Below are 18,268 nucleotides of genomic sequence, written 5' to 3' on the forward strand. Positions count from 1 at the left end.
CTTCCCGGTGAGAGTTGAAATCCCAAAGCCAATACTTCCAACGCTGAAGGCTGCTGGTATGATTTGATGAACTACTGTGATGTTGGGTTTCATGGATTCTCCTTACACGAAAAGGATAATCCATAGCAGAATGCAACTGTCCTTATGGTTTCTGTATTTACAGATTTCCTTTTTATTGTTGCTGTTGCTAAGCTTAAATTAGGAATTTGCATGGCTCATCTGCACTCAGTTCCCTGTCAGTCTCTCTCTCCTCCAGGACACTGCATTTGTTGCTGTCGTGAATGAATTCAGTGTTTTCTCGGTAGGGGGGGAAGGAGATGGGAGGAAAAACCTTCGCCTGGGGCTAAAGCCACACATTGGGATTAACTGTGTTGGATTTTTTAAAAATTTATTTTCTTTTTTAAAGAAAAAGCTTCTCTCTGGTTTTTCCTCAGGATACATTTAACTCCTAAATACGTTTTGATGTCATTTACAACATGTTTATAAACATGCCAAAACAAGCATTGTTTCACAGAAAATAAAAAACCCCAACAATTCATTTGATACCTGTTACAGAGCAGCTGTGCTTATGCTCTGCTGCAACAGCAGGGCTGTAATTAGCAATCCGTGCTATCTCCCAAACCAGGTAAGAGGGTTGCCAAGCCCCACTCCTGTCATCCCAGGAATCCACATCCTCTGTCAAGGCCTGCGTGACTGGAAGGACCGTGGAAAGAAGGTTGAGTTACCCTTCTTCTGAACAAACCACAAATTAATAGGAAGAGCAAATGTCATCCTATTGCCATGCTTAAAAAAGGAAAAATCAGATGACCTGACACAGTCTTTCCATTTCTCTTTCACATAGTGCAACTCGACCTTCCTCCAGTGACGGAGGCAAGAGGCAGCACGTCCCAAAGCAGCCCGGGCATCTGCAGCAGCTCCCTGTACTCTGTCACCATGTGTGATCTTAGCACTGATGCTGCACACTGTTCATGGGCAGCAGATCCAAGGGGATTCCTCACAAGAAAAAGCACGCTGATTTATAACGTATGATAGTGCAAGAAATAAGAAAGAGATTTCCAACGCAACCAGATGCTTCAACACGATCTCCCTTAAGTAATGGATCCTTGGGTATGCTATTTTTGCAGACTATCTACTCAGTTATTATGATTCCATCCTACCCACCCAGCATGCAGCCTGTTGATCCTGTTCGCATCACATTCACAGGGTAGGTCTCGCTGTCACTTACAAGCGTGCCTGAGGTTTGGATTGCAAGAGGCCACCGCTTTGCCTGTTAACTAATCCCTTCAGGCCTAAACCAGCAGGAAGCTAGTTTTAAAAATACTTTTTTTCTTATTTGAAAGAAAAGTCAAGCTTCTGTTTTCTAAGATTTTAACCTGTTCTCATTTTCCCAATTCTCATCATCACCATGAATACGAGCAAAGAGTCTCACATAAACACAACACCAGGAGCTAAGGCTTTAAAACAAAGGAAAACAAACAACATAAGGAAGCTAAAATAAAAGTCTCCCAAATTTTCCACAGGTTTTTGTAGTCTCATCTCTCTCACTACTGTACTTCATAAAGATATTTAGCAAATAGTAAAGTGTGGAAAATTCATCCCAAAAGCATCTATAGACCTCAGTAAGTCAGAATGTACGTGGTAAGGTTGCACCATTTTTCTACCTGTTGTCCTTGCTTGCTGCTCTCCCTTCTCACACCATGTATTGATCAGTCCTGTCAATTTAGACTGCAAGGTCTTTGAAAGCAATGTATACTATACTTGTATAATCACTACTACAAGCCCCTGTTTCAGCTGGTACTTTTACTTACTACTAGTTTAAACAATAAAACCCCTCCAAAATAACTGACTAATTATTTTAAACTAAAAAAAAAAGTAAGAATGAGTCATACTAATGCACTAAAAAAAATGGCAGGGGTCGGGGGTAGATTTGCTTTTTGCTTTGTAAACTCCTTCTTCCTCCTTTAGCCACAGTAGGTTTTCTTTAATCCCAAGGACCTAAGTTTGCACGATCCCTGAGGGTTGCTTTAGCACACCAAAAATAGCAAAAAGCAAAACAACTGTGGTACAGCCTAAAAGCAGATGGGGGTCAACCACACTCCTCTATGCTTGGATCTCTGTGTAATCCACTGAGTTTCTGTAGACATTTTTCTTCCCACTACTTTGCAGAATACCTAGTGGTTTAGGTATCACATATAGAACAATATATAAACAGGATGAGATCAATATATATTAATAGCTCACATACATAGCCAACTGACTAGGTCAATCCACAGAAAGCAACAGTTCCCACGCTCAGCTGGGGTTTTTTTGAAATATAATAGGGAAAAAGAGCAACAAAAGTACTTGTATGTTTTCTGCTGAAAACACTTTTCCTGCTCCCCCTCTATTACACCTTCAGAGAAGGGCTTTTGCTTTGAACAACTGCCCATTCTTTAACTTCATCAATGACAAGACAGGAACGGCTGCTGGGAATGAGTCGGTAGGACACAGTACAGGGCTCTGGTGTTGCCTCTTGCCAGATCTAAGAAGTTACCACAACATTTTCCTTTTAGAGATTTCTAACACTCGGAAACAATATTATCTTATCTTCCCCTTTTGGTGAGACATTTGTCTGCGACTGCCTCCAGCTCTTGTCATGGTGCCCTTCCCCTCCTCTTTTTCCCATCTGCAGTTCCTCTGCTTTGGTCCAAATGCCCTAATCCGATGACACTGGTGCTGTAATCAGTGATTTGCATGTACCCCAATTCAAATTTCTCCTTCCTCTTGCATTCCTTGACTTCCCAAGGATTATTGATTTATTTTACACGTTATCTAGTGAACCACTGCACTCTAAAAGTAGTTTTCTGAAACTAAGTAGATTTTTTTAAAAAAATATTTTATGCATTATAAAACCTTTAAAGCTATTGTCTGAATCATGTTGTTCTGCTTAAGAAAAAATAAATTCTTTACAGTTACACTACAATACAGATCAGGAACTCTACACCACCCTTCAAAATAAATGTCAAAACAATAGGTAAATATTACAGTGCACACTTCTGTGCATCTCTATTACGAATGTTTTGCAGGGCACAGCAAGCCTGACAAACAGAAGAGCGCACTAAAATTCAGGGGCTTCTGCCATTAACCAGTTTAACCAACAAGCTTAGAGTTTTGCTCACAGCTTTTGATACCCTGTCCCTTCCTTTCATCGTTATGGTCATTGCACATAATCAACCAGCCATCTCAGAAAATAGAATATAATAAAAACAAGCATAGCAGTTATCTGGTAGACAAATTAGAAGTTTATTAAACAAAAACATTACATTATGTCCAGAGATAAGGCTGAAGTCTTTGAAAAGCCCTGTTAGACACAGCTATACCATTCGATGTACATAAAGCAAGGTTTTTGACAGACAGCTGATAATTGCAGATTTCTCCCTTCCCCTCATATACATAAATGTGACATTTTTTTAAGGAGCCATTCTCTGTTCCAAAACTAATTAAAATTTAACTGCATATAATTTGGACTTTAAAACAACAACAGAAAAGGTTATAAAGGAAGAGGGAGAAATCTAGACACCTAGAAGATGCAGCTTCCCGACTTCTGGTATTTGCATGCCAGTTTTCAAAGCTGAATCATGAAGACAAAGAGGGAAAAAGGGCCAAATCATCAGACCCATAATCTATATGAATCCTACAATGAGACATCAGCTGGCAACAGTGCCAGGAAACGGGTGCTGATGAGAAGCCGGTCAGAAAGACTGGGATGTTCTATGCTGACCAAAGACAGCTGCAAGCAGTTCAAAGCAGCTCTGATTTGCAGCCTCCAGAGGCACTCTTTCTTTAATTAAAGATAGGAGAGGTGGAAAAATAAAAATAAAAATCAAGAACAGAACAAGTTGGCTGTGAAGTGGCTAACTAGCTGGCTTCCCAAATTTACAATACCCAAAGGAAAGACCACTCAATGAAATCTGCTGTTCACTGGTAGCAAGATGCCAGGGTGAAAAAGCCAAAGCCTTGAGCAGAAGTAAGTGTGCAGTTTGGTAAGCAGTTCCTTTGGTGATGGCATGCTAGCTTCAGCAACACGTGAGGGAACTTGTTCTCATTCCCATGGCACCCCTTTCAGCTGTGGCAACACGTTCCATGTGGGACTATGCATTGAGTCAGATGGGAAAAAGGTAGTAATTTTTAAACACAGCTCAGATCCCTGAACTAATTTGCTCAATCTAGACATTTACAGGTTGATAATCAAATGCCTAAACTTGCACCTGTTAAAATAATTGTAACTTATTCTCTTGACCTGGTCTGGTCCAGTCCTGCAAGGACAATACTGCCAAGGTTACCTGACAGACAGAAAGTGCCCCTATCTGTGATTGTCTGTAGGCTTAGTCTCAAAGCTACTCATTTTGAATGCATTTGGGGAGAACGGGGAGGTTGGTGGCACGGGGATGTGTAATTACCAAGCTGGAAGTACAAATCTGGAAGTAGGTGAAATCAAGCGCTAGTCAATGGAGAACGAACTCGCAGAGTAGAGGCAAACCTAAAGGCAAAGACAGAAACCTGGGGACACTTATTGCCCTGCAGGGTCCAATGCACAACACCACAATTTTAGACTTGGCTGAAATGTTATGCCTCTTGCTTCACACCACCAGTACGGAAAGATATTTACTTCCCTTACTGCTCCAGGTCTTGTCTATTACTGATAAATTATTAAAATATGGTCTTCCAGGTCACTAATGCAAGAGCAAAAGGTCAAGAAGCAATAAGCCTATATTAGAAAATATGTCCACTCAACAACTAAGTGTTCCTAATTTATGATTATGTTTTCAGATCTACCAATAGGCCATTCTTAACCCCCTTAGCATTTATAATATTAGTTTGGCAATGTATTTCTTCAATCAGCATGTATAATTAACGAAATGAAAACAAGTCAAACACCCTTGTCCAAGCAGCATACCACAATCACCAAAATCATCAGCCACATCTGTAGTCTCTGGCAAGCTATTGCAAATTATTTTAATATGATCTAATTTCCAGTCAAGGAGGATAAGATTGACATGTACATTATCTGTTACTGGATTTTTGCCTGGACTGCTTTGCCTAACAGGACAAATTCAGGTCATCCTGTTTTCTCCTTATAAAACACTGGCATAACAAACTTTTTCTTTCAGTTACATGCAACCCTTGCTGTCTCCCCAGGCTTACTGAAAAACAGGTCAAGAGTGTCTTCCATAACCTTTTCAAAGGCCAAACTGAAAAAGTCAGTATCTACATCCAGTTTCCTTCAGATCTCCCATAGCTCAAATCAAGAAAGAAAAAGATGACTTCATACAATTTTGTTTTGGTTTTAAACTGCTTGGGGTCAGGTGAAAGCACAGCCTACATCAGAAACAGCAAGTAACCAGGTGGAGGACATCATACAAGCAAGATGTTAAGGAAGGAAGAATAAGCCAATGTGGTTATTTCTACAGCTGGCAAAGGACACAGGATTTCAAAGAGCAACTTGCTGACACAGGCTCTGAATAAGTGACAGAAAACAACAGTGAGTGGGCTTCAAAAATTAACCAGCTGAAATGACAGCATTTCAGCCTAACAAAGTAGTCATGTTTGTACTTTTACAGATAAAAAAAAAATTCAGGAGGAAAATTGTGATAGTCTCAACAAGAGACAGATTCTGTAGTTATTGCATCAGCAAAACTTTCACTTTATGTCTACATAGCTTTACAGCTCAGCTGCGCCTGTATATTTTCACAAGAGGAAGGGAGGAGGGAAAAATTCAGTAAAGATTAAATTAGAGCTTCATTAATACCACAAAGCTGCCCAAAACTGAGCAACTGCTAAAAAAAAAAAAGTGTGCTGCCAACATATCCTTTGCAATAACTCACATTCATTTTAAAAAGATGCAACATCCACACTAAGTGCATAGCACTTGAAAAAACACCACTAGGGTGGTTAGAAGACCATTACTACGATGGACAAATCCACTGCTGGCAATATGTCATCTGAATACCAATAAACCAAAGAGAAGCACAAGCCTGCGATAAGATGCAACAATTTGGCTATAAGCCTGGAGCAAGGGGCCACGTATGAAGAGACAAACTCCCTCCTCCAATTCCCCTGCTGTTTCGGAGAGAGCGGAGGCTGCGCCAAGGCTACGCCGGATATACTGCACATTCCTGGCCACTCAGGGGGGTGGCCAAGTCCCCGACTGCACCCCACTCCATGCACAGCAGCCCCCACCAGAAAGAACCAACAGCGACATGCGGAACAGCCTGCCCTGAATAGCCTCTGCTCCGCACCGCAGGGATGCCATGGGGATGGGAAGAGCTGACCTCCGCACCACTGTGCTGTCCAGACGCAGCTGGGCTCGGAGAAAGAAGCCGCTCTTCATTTCACCCTTCTGAAAGCAACCAAACAGCTCTAATATAATTTATCAAAAGTTTTCTATATAGAAAAAAGCTATCAGTATTTCCAGGACTCCAGTCTCTAGCATTGCTGTGTATTTGTGCGCATCCCGAGAGCATGTGTTGTCTCACAAACGGAGTTTGTTACCCGGTGTGCAACACCCAATACACACACAGAGCAGAGATAGCAGTTTATTTCAAGTTTTGCGCAAGACCGGGTGCTAGGTGATAGCTCCACAAAGCTAACCCCGCTTCGTTCATACAGGTACAGTATTTATACAGTCGAGTTATACATATGCATAAGTAATTACATAAACCAGTTTTCTATTGGTCAACATTTTCTCATCTTATTCTTAAAGCTACAGTATTACTTTAATATTCTACGCATGCCCAAAAGTGAGGGGTCTCTGCTTGGGCCAGGGTCTCCAGCTCAAGGGGTATGAGGACAGTATAATGAGGACAGTTCGCATGAGGGTGCTTCTTATCACACTTTTACTAGTAGCTTCAGATTTTTCCCAAAACATCTTAATTAGCTTACGTATTTCTCCAGGATGTGTTTCACTTCCCAAGGACAATAATTTTGATTAGACGTTCCACATTCCAGTCTGAATCCTCCTTATCAACTTTACATAAGTCCTGGCCTTCCACCAGCTCCTGATTGACTACACATGCACTCGATGGGCTAGCCAACGCGTGTTCAACTGAAGATGCAGCAATGCTTTCTTCAAAGAAAAACACAGAAACCCCAAAAAGTTTATTTTCAGATAAACGTAAATTGCACATCCCCAGAAGGGACTAAGACTTTTTATTTCTAAGAGAGTAAAATGACAACTTTTTGAAGTCTTAAAATGGCTCTTAACAGACTGTAATTCTGCTGTTGGACATTTTATATAGTTGGCAAATCTGCTCAGCCTAATTAAATACGCCTCATAGACAGTAGGAACTTGAACTATTTTCCAATCCATCCTAACCTTAGAAAAAAAGATAAACAGAAAGCTAGTGTCCTCTTGGTATTGTGCTTGCAGAAAACCACAGAAGGAGCATTGGATATTACTACCCTCACCATAGATTAGTAAAAATATTGCAACATGGCAAAACACACAAAACTTTTTTAAAAACAAGCTCTTCGCAGCCATTCAGCTTAGAACATTATTCTCACATCCTTGCTTAGATGTGTGTTAAAATGCCCTCCGTGTATTTGTTTTTATGATTAGAACAGGCAAATGGTACTAAAAAAAAAAAAAAGTCCGACAGCCAACATTAAAGAACATAAATGTGTTCCTGAATAATTTAATGGTTATTTCTCAGTTTCACTCCAAGCCCTCAAGCCACTCGGTGGGTCTAATCTGCTCTAGACTCAACTGTGGCTGTGTACTTTGGCACCAAGTCAAAACAGAGAGGTTATTGTTTGATTTATATGCCAAGAGCCTCTTAGATAAAGGGCTAATGGCAGGCACATAGCTTCAGCCTTTGCATGTGGTGTTTATACAGACCCTTCTTTCCTCTCCCTCCTTTCTGCGTATACTCCAGGAAGGCTGTGTGACATCAAGATCAAGTTAATTAATTAACTCATACTAGCATAATTTGATTGATAAAACAATTGACTCACTAAAGCTCATGGGGAGCGCTGTTAACACACACCAACTTTTCTGCCTCAACAACACATAAGGTTTTGAGATTTGCATTTTTCTACACTGCAAACAGCAATTTTAAAGCAATAGTCACACTACAAAAATTGATGGAAGAAGCTATGAAAAATTAATCTGTCAATTAAAGTGCACTGCAAAGTTCAGAAGATATTTCTGTACTTCATGAGATATTTGAGCAAAAAATAAATCGAGTCCTACAACAGGAAGGGTCACATAAGAGAATTTTCTATATTGTTAGTTCTGTAAACTATTGAACTTTCCCCAAAAGAAAACTAGAGGCCTTGCCTATGTGATATACTTTGCTATTTAGTACGTTCAAACTAGGAGTATTGCCTAGTATATAAATGTTTCTGTACTATTGAAAAATTCCTATAGGGAACATAGTCCTATATGACCAAATTATTATCTATTAGATGTTAGCAAACTTCATTATCAAATTATACAATTAGATTACTTTTCTGCAATACACAAGCAGCATAAATCTTTAATTTAAAAAAAAATTTCATTCTAAAGATACAGAAAAAAAGTCATTTAAAATTAGACTAGATTCTTAAAAGCCTTTTGCTACCAATTTATTTTAAAACACTTATTTTAAACAGCAGACAGATAAAACAGAAGCTGACAAGCATTTTAAAAGCAGTTCTGAGATAATATTCAAGGTGATGCAAATCAGCTTGCAGCCAGCAAGGCTAAAGTGTGTGAGCAAAAATGGGATCAGCCACAAAGTTTTACAATAGATTCTCCTCTCGACTACCTGAAATATTTGTAAGTAATAAGTGTTAGAAGTAACACATTTTTATCAGGAGTTTATTGGTCAGTTCAATGTATGTTGTTCAATACACAGGTATACATACCAAGAAAGTACAGTATTAATTGGACTAATAGAGTAACTTGTTCATAAAAAGACATGATTTGCCACTAGAAGTAAAAAATCCCATAATATTTTGCCTCCTCTCCTCTGTTTTCACCTTAGCATGGGTCCCCCTCTGTGCCAGTAATACTGACCCAGCATGCAGGATGACTTTGCAAATTAAACTGGGAAGCAGAGAACTTGCTTTGCCAAGTCCTCGACAGCCAGGACGGTCTGCCAGGCAGCTCCACAGGACACAGTCCAAGTTTTCCTTTGTTACTGATTTCACATGCAGCTGACTCAATGTGGCCATTGAAAACGGGCAGAGCACAGGGGTTACTCTGAAAGCTCCAGCTCACAAACGAAGGGTACGCTGTCTAGTGCACCAGGGGAAAGTTGGTTAAAACACAGCAATAAGAGAGGGAACAGTTATTATATGCAAGTCATTATGGTCAAGCTATTATATTTAGCTTCATAAAGACAGACCTACAGATACTGACACTTCAGGGCAATGCTGTACACCCAGTCATGTTAACTTAAATTTTGCAATTGTTTTCAGATGCAGGATGATAAAACAGGCTGTTAATTACAATTAGGAGAAGAGAAAATAAGATTCACTACACAAGACCAATGACTAAGATCAACAGGAATAGGAAAGTATTCTTTGAATTTGTTACTGAGCATCATGAGAGAATAAGTTTTGGTTCATCTTACAATGAAGCATATGAAATATGGGACAGGATTTTCACGGACATAGTAGCAAAAGTCTAAGAAGTGCTGAGAACCACAAAATCACAAGCTCATTTCAGACAGACAAGAATTGTGAAAGAATTATCTCAAAACAGCTTTTAAAACAACATTGTAATTTTAAGTTGCAAAACTGCTATGTTTCATATAAACTGTTGTGTTCCAATAAAGCTATGACCACTATACTCCAAACCAGGAAGAAATATGCTCACTGTTATCAGAGGAGCATGGGAGAACTTAAAAACAAACAATTCAGGAGGTTCTTATAAACACAACCAACACTGCAACCCCAAACTGCCCCACAACTGCTCTGTTTACCTATAGCTCTTTGCTTGGGGCTGAGTTCCTTTCCCCTCCTTCACAGATAATGGACAGTAAATCAGACTCTTAAAATTTGATATATTTTTGGTCCCACAGGTGAACTGAATTACAATAAAATTTAAGAATTAATTATTAAAAGATTGGCAAGGATTCAGTTCACATCAGGAATTTATTAAAAAGAGGGGAAAAAATCCTCCCAACAAAAGTGAACAGTAAAACAGCATTCTACGTTTTGCGTTTTGTCCCTTTTTTTTTTTTAAATAAAGAAATAAAAGAGAAACTTAACTTTTCTGGCTCATTCATATATCTACTTTACAGATGGCCATACTTATAAAATAGAATGCATACACAAGTCTGATGACTGGGGTCAACCACCATCTGAATCGGGTTCATCATTTGCCAAACCCACCGTCTTAAGTTTTATCAAACATTTCCTTAGTCCAAGCATCATGTAAACTTGCAAGGACAAGAATCTTAACCAGAGTCCTGTTTCATGTTGATCTAAATATAGACATATTTATAAATATATATATATATGCTGTGATACACATACAAGAAGTTTTTTGGCTTCAGAAAGCAAAAAAGTTTAACATATACTTCAGCATCCATGACACAGAACAACTTTACTTGCTAATAACCACATCCATGAGACAATGCAGCTGCGCACGGAATGATGTTATTGAAAAGTAATGCAACTCCACTCGTTGCTGCTTCCAGTATCAAAGAGCAATACTGTAAACCAATGACACCAGTGTGCATTAAACCAAACTAGAAAAATAATTCAAGATAGCAGAAAAGTAATCTGTGGATCATATTTTACTATAGCAAAAGTCAGCACAAATGCACACACACACACACACACACAGAGTATGTGAACAGAAAATTAATTTATAAATCCTCTTATTGTATTCCATTTACATAGACTAGTGTGCTGGTTTTGGCTGGGATAGAGTTAATTTTCTTCATAGTAGCTAGTATGGGGCTATGTTTGGATTTGTGCTGGAAACAGCGTTGATAACACAGGGATGTTTTCGTTACTGCTGAGCCGTGCTTACAGAGAGTCTAGGCCTTTTCTGCTTCTCACCCCACCCCACCAGCGAGTAGGCTGGGGGTGCACAAGAAGCTGGGAGGGGACACAGCTGGGACAGCTGACCCCAACTGACCAAAGGGCTATTCCATACCATATGGCATCACGCTCAGCATATAAAGCTGGGGAAGAAGAAGGAAGGGGGGGGACATTTGGAGCTATGGCGTTTGTCTTCCCAAGTAACTGTTACACATGACGGAGCCCTGCTTTCCTGGAGATGGCTGAACACCTGCCTGCCCATGGGAAGGAGTGAATGCATTCCTTTTTTGCTTTGCTTGCGTGCACGGCTTTTGCTTTCTCTATTAAACTGTCTTTATCTCAACCCATGAGTTTTCTCACTTTTACCCTTCCAATTCTCTCCCCCATCCCGCTGCAGGAGTGGCTGTGTGGTGCTTAGTTGCCAGCTGGGGTTAAACCACAACAACTAGTAATACAGAATTTCTGTATCAGCTTAATATTAGAACAGTTGCTTAGTGAAAAATTTCTTAGAAAACATTGAGAGCTTTTTTTGCAATAGAATTTACTATATATATATATATTTGAACTAATATGGTCACATTCAATAATCCTTTAGACAGACAGCATTTCTACAATGTTTCATCTAATTACAGCCAGCCAATACAGCATTTTCCTGTGTTAAAAACAAAATTACACATTCCAATGAATAGTTTGAGGAGCTATGGGTTCTCATCACCTTTGTGTTCTGTTTATTTTGGCTATTCCCAAGATCATTAATATCCACTTGAACCTGTAAACTTCAAGGTCAACCAAAGGTGAAACATAAGGAAGCAATATAATATGGAGTATTCAACTGGATTATATGCTGTAAAACATTAAGGCAGTTTCCTCAAACTACACTTTCTTTTCTTCTTCCTTAATAATAGAAGACACAAGAAGATAAACTCCATATTGAGCCAGAATTCTTAATTTGGAGGATTTACAGAATAACTAGTAATTCCTTTGATAGAGTAATTTTAAAATTTACTAACTGTGGCTTTCTAGAAAATGCTATGTAATCAGAACAAAATAAGTAGAAAAATATTCATCAAGCATTCCATAGATGGAAAAAAAATGTACCCCAAAATTGTAATCTTGTATAAATATCTTACCACTGCCACAAGCAACATAAGCCCCCTAACCTAAGTCCACATTGATCGTTGTTGTTAACCTACAGCAGCGATGTATTATCTTACGTGTATAAGCTTGTGACCAGCAGCGCTGAGAACACACGAAAGCCTTACAAATACAACAGGTCTCAAGATCAAGAGGGGTCTGCTTGTGGACCAAACATCAAGCAAAATCTCTGCAACTCCTGGACTAACTTACCTCTCACAGTCATCCTTCTGCAGATGACCCCTGCCAACACTAACAAAGCTATATGTGCAGATAAACCAGATCATCTCTATTTGTGACATGAGAGGAAAAAAATATATATAAATTGTCATCCCCTACATATGCTGTGGCATCCAAGTGCAGTACATCAAAAACTGTAAAATAAACTAAGCAAGCAGAAAAAGCTGGCATTGCAAGGAGAAACTACTTAGATCAGGACCTTTCATCTTCTCCAAACCACCCTATGAAAAGGAGAACTAGTGCTTAATTCCCTAACACCTTGTTGTCTGTAAATTACAAAATTACTAGAACTCTTAATTGGGTTACTGACCAGAACACCAAAGCTCCCGTTCACTTTGGAAAATTTTAATTTAAACATAACACTGTAACGCACACATACTGGGAGTCATGTAAGCAGACAGACTTAGCTTTGCAATTTCATATGGCAGCTAATACTGCTACAAGATTATTTCTTCAGCAGCTATCAAATATTTTGTCAGGAAGAGGGATCCTCTAAACAAGTAAGGCTGCTCCTGCTGAACTACTAGAAGAAGCAACAGCACGAGCGTTAAATGGCTGGTAAAGCACCAGGCTCTCCCTAAATACATTTCTGAAGCCAGATCTATTCACATTCTACAAAACAGACTGCCAGTGATGTTTCACACCATTATATGACTACTGTGGCAAACTGCAGCATGTTTTTTGTCGTAATGCTAATGCTGGAAGATGTTACCATGAGGCAAGTCTCAAGGAAACAAAGGCACATTTGGGGAAGGCAAGGGGTATACAAAAGGAACCCATGCAGAGCTGTTGATGCTCACCAGGCTGAAGCATGACTGAAAGGGAAGCATTAGTCATGCGAACAGCCCCGAAACAGAACCCTGCCTGGCAATCGCACCAACAAGAAACAGATAATCATCTTTGCCTGAAGTCCTTTTATGACAGTTACTTATCAACTTCAAGAACCTCTATAATCTTGCATGAGTATTATCCTGGAATCAAATACCTCTGGTTGTCTTAAAATATATGAATTTCAGTGTGTCTCTTTCAAAACTTGGATTATCTCAAAAACTTTACTGAAAGTCAAGTGTACCAATAAAACAGGGATTCTTTTAATCTTTTCTACGGCTTCTTCTTTTTGATCTACTGCAAGTGTACTTACCAAGCACAAGGTTTGATCATTTTAACCCTTTCTGTTGACACCCAAAGCAGATGGACCTGGCAGATTACTGAGAGAAAGAGGAGATGAAGCAAGATGCATCTCAGGAAGGTAGGACTGGTTTTGACAGAGGCTGACTGATGTTTTGGTCTTACTAATCCCTGAAGTATTAAATCCCACTAAGCTCCATCTTGTACACAGACATGATTTTGAACACGTTCTGTGCAAAGAGAAAAGCAGATTAACTATCAACTGGGCAAAGAGTCCTAGCTTTAAGATGTGGTCAGCACGCCTCAAAACATTTTAACTCTATCCTTCCTCTAACCCCTACCTGTTCCTTTTTAAAATTACATTATTTAACAGTACATAATACATACTGTTATCATTTTCATGCATTAACCAGCTGGTAGGATACCCTCCCTTCTGCAATAGCTTCACACCAGCCATCTCTGCAGAAGAGCCTTTATCACAGGCCACAGAACATGTAGCTACCCTAAAACTTTCCCATTATTCAAACAGTAGTACTAAAGGAGCTCTTAAACAATTATGGTGTCACTGGGGCACTCAGTGGATAGCTATGCATCATATTTGGACTTGCAAAAACAAGTTTTAGTTCCAAATACAGGGTGGTGGTGTCACTTCTTGCCAGGTATTCAGGACTAAGCTCCTCTGCATGGACTCACCATGGGATCAGGTCTAGGAGTGCTCCTTCCTCTTCTCCTGCTCCCCCCCCCGCCCCCCCAATAAATCTTTGAAGACTTCCAAAGAATGTCTCAAAGGGGTTCCTGCAGAAGGGTAATATGCATACCCTGTAATAGCATGTGAAGTCATTGTCAAGTAGAGGTTGTTTTTTTTTAAAAAAAAAAGGTTATTCCAGCTGTCCACCACCATTCAAAAGCAGAAGCAGCACCTGATCTTTAAACCTCAGAGCAACAATTAAAGGCAAGCTGATCCAAATAAACAACCAAGCACACCATAGCAACTGCAGGACTGCCAGAAACAAAACAACGGACCATCCAGATGAACACTGAAGCCAGTTTGCTTCCTTCAAGACAAACAAAAGAAAAATCACTGAAAAGTTAAATTCTTTCTGTCGAAAGTAGAATTGCTTATTGCAACCTGACCCACCCTGTTTTCCAATTAGCAGATGTGGATATACAGTACTTCACAAGGTAAAGGGAAGGCTTGACGCTGAAAGGCTTCCCAGATATACCGCAGCCCTCTTGGTCACTGTAATAAAGCAGACCTTAATCATGCCAGCATTACCCCAAAATTCACTCTTGCTCCTCTAACAGTGGCCAAACTCTGCAGGGGCAAAGGAAAAAAGTGCACGTAAATAATTTCTTATAACCTTCTAATATTCATAACCATCATTTAGTCCTGTCTGAGTTTCAAGTGACTGCCTTTTAGTCCAACAAAATGGTACTGTAAAATGTTTCATTCCTACAAGCTGCGGGATAAGCTTACGCAGAATGCCAGACCAAGTTATTGTATGAATCAAGTTAATTGAAAGCTTCTGAGTAGGATTTTGTACACTACAAGGTATATCAAAACTCTTGCCAAGCAGCTCTTTAAAATGTGTATATTAAAGAGTTGCTTGTCAGGGATTTTAATTTAGTTTTTGGACAAAGCAAATGAATTATGCTAAAAATAAAGTCTGATCCTTACAACATATGTATTACTTGGGAATACTACATGTAACATAATAGGTTACTTTAGAGCATTCTGTTCTGTGTTTTAAAGCTATTGCATAAGGTTATTTTAATAAAAATGATTCCAGTGAAAGAACAGTTAGTAATGAGGTGCTGACAATTGAATCTACATTCAGGGATTGCATTGGAGTGCCAAGCCCACTTTTACAGATGCACTGGTTAGTTATCCAATAGATGTCCTCGAGGCATGTAAAACCAATATATTTTGGTCACTTTTGGCAGCAGAGATATATGAGACAAGTGAAAACATTTACCAAGAACACATCTGAAGTGTGTTTTTCTTATTAGAGAAATGTAAGAAAATAAACCCAGATACCATGGAATGCCAGGAATTCCATCTCCTCAGTGTTTTTGATTTACAAGGCCACTTTTTGGTAGTCACCTTTGACCTCCCTCCCTCATTTGCTTGCCTAAAGCCTTGAGTTACCGATGCAACCTCTTGACTAAGCCGTTTTGAGGGCTTAATGTACAGGAATATGTCTTCATCTAAGAAGAAAAGACAATCCTTTCCATAAGTGACTCGGTTACCACAAAAATAATTGCTTATGAAGTCTTATGGCATAGAGTAGTTAAAACATTCAAAGATACTCTTTTTATGAGTTGAGAACAAGTATTCAAGTAGAGACTTGGAGACCCAAAATAAACAGTAAAACAATAATCTGAAGCAGACCTTACATCTTAAAGACGTGTTGTTTGAACACGCAGGGCCAGATTCTCTGCTAGCATGTCGGTGAAAGCAAACTTAGATCAACTTGAGGGCTTGGCCCTGCATATCTTCCTTATTCCCCTCTCTTACTTCAAAGTAGCATATTTGTCATAGTTTTGATGCAAACCTAGAGCCCTAGCTCCTTCAGATCTCATGCAAACCTAATATGGCCAATTCTAGCCTTCAAAACCAAACTGACAGCTCTTCAGAAAGAATAAAGCTCCAGCCTCAGGCTTTCATTTTTGTAACCATTTCCATACTCTGGTTGATCTGTCATGGAGAACAAGATAAGGACTTTGGTCTACATTGCATATATTTACCCTGTGTTTTGGATATCTTCTCACAACCCCTCCCTGATACACTTCTGCCTACCACAGAATGAGTAAGGAGAGCAGAATTTTGTCCTAATCCAAAACCTCTGGATTTTCAGTGGCTTTTTGTAGTCATTCAACGTTAATGCTGCGTCCTCCTCCTAAAAAGGGCTTGTATAAGAAGTGTGTTGGGTGCTGTCTAATTCCCCTCCTCCTCCACATTCCCTCCTTACCATCAAAACCAAGTGTATCACTGACGGTTATCTTCTGACCTGTGCAAAGAGTATTTGAAGCCATATTCCCCTGTCATTAATAAGACCTACAGCTTTTTGTCGAGGTTAATTTCCTTTTTCTAAGGGGTAACTGGAGCTCGAGCATCCATGTGCAGCATACACATTCAGTGCGTGTTCCGCGGCTGTTTCCAGTAATTGAAAATGGCTCAATATGGATTTCTTTTTCTGATTGCTTATTTAAATAAGTAGTACAGTCACGGAGAGATTTAGGTAAGGTCATAAAATTTTTCTCTCCCACAGCAAATGGGAATCTTTCCCAGTGGAAGATCATTTTAGAAAATACATTCATAATCTATGGAAACTAAGTGGTACTTGGTGTAGCACAGTCGTCCAGAGCCTGAAGAAGGACCGCTCTGGGCCGCAGTTCATCCAGGCATAAAAACTGGCTTGGCTTGGTCAATTTTCACAACCATTTCTGAAACTGTGAGCAGCTATAAAGCAGCAAAACCCATCTCAGCGTCTCTGTGCTACATTTCAGGAAAACAAGATGCACAGAGAGGTGAGCACTGGAGCTGGGCATTATGAATTAGAAACCAGAGATCTGCCATCTAAATAACAGAAGCCGTGCTAAATATTATTTAGCCATGCTAAATAACAGAAGAGGAGGCTGGATTTTTGGATCAATTATAAAAAATGAAAATCAATAGCTGTGTAAGTATTTATCTGTATAAAAACAAAGAAGTATTTCTCTGTGCACAGATTCTGTCTACTTTCCAGAGTAAAAGCATCTTTAAGCTCTGCCAGGTAAATAGCTCACTTCACATAAATTTTAGCCTGTGTAAGCTTTGATTCCTGTTTCATATTAAGTTTGGAATCATGAAAGAATCCTGATCATATAGTCAAAACTTGCAACCAAACCTGTTGCCAACAGGTAATACCGTTTCCTTCCCAAACATTGATTCATCATCCAAATGAGCAGCTGTCATTTGTTCTTCTCATCAGTCTATTACGGCACATTTTTCTCCATTGTAAGATACAGCAGGCTTACTTTATAGTATGAGAATGATAAACTAGAACACCCCTCCAGGTCACTCAGTCACTCTCTGTTCTGGCACTATGGTTGAACAGCAAACGAGTAATTCTGTAGTATGTAATAAGGCCAATGCATATCACTGCATTTTAAAACATCATTGTTGAGGTCATTCAGGAGGCAAACTTGAAGGCAGTTGGCCAAGCAGAATGAGAGCTAGTCTTAGAAAAATCTCACAACGTCAGCCAAAGCAACAGTTACTGGGAGATAGTACTATAACACAAGAAAGATCGGAGCTCACTTTGGAGATTCATAAAGCCTAATTAAACAGACACAGTCTTTATGCTGCTATTGAACTCTCAATACATCTGCAAGAAAATGCACTGCAGCCACACCAAGAGAAAAGTAGTTTGCAAATTTACACAGACGAAAAAAGAAACTCGCAAAATTCACAAACAAAAGCATTAAGATAACAAGAAATGGATGTCAGTTTTAAAAGAAATGCTGCAGACAGCCAAAAAACCACCGCCCTAAGCAACATAAAGATCTTCCCTTTCTGTCCTGACTGCAGACATCAGTAGTTACTCTTTCTGATAGTTAACGCACCTGCAGAACAGACAGCAATACTAACAAGGAAACAGTAAGAAGATAAACTAGCTGAGAAGATAAACTAGCTGTACTCACTGAATTTCCTTACAGACATTAAGTTACCTTGCTGTGCTAACCAGCCAAAGATACAAGTACTCAG

At 39.4% G+C, this 18,268-nt stretch overlaps 1 protein-coding gene across 1 annotated transcript in view; it reads right to left on the reverse strand.

Moving 5' to 3' along the window:
* Positions 1-18,268, reverse strand: part of SCFD2 (sec1 family domain containing 2) — a 206,711-nt gene that overhangs the window by 170,844 nt on the left and 17,599 nt on the right. The window lies entirely within an intron of this gene.

The sequence above is a fragment of the Ciconia boyciana genome, chromosome 5, assembly GCF_034638445.1.
Source record: "Ciconia boyciana chromosome 5, ASM3463844v1, whole genome shotgun sequence".
NCBI lineage: Eukaryota > Metazoa > Chordata > Aves > Ciconiiformes > Ciconiidae > Ciconia > Ciconia boyciana.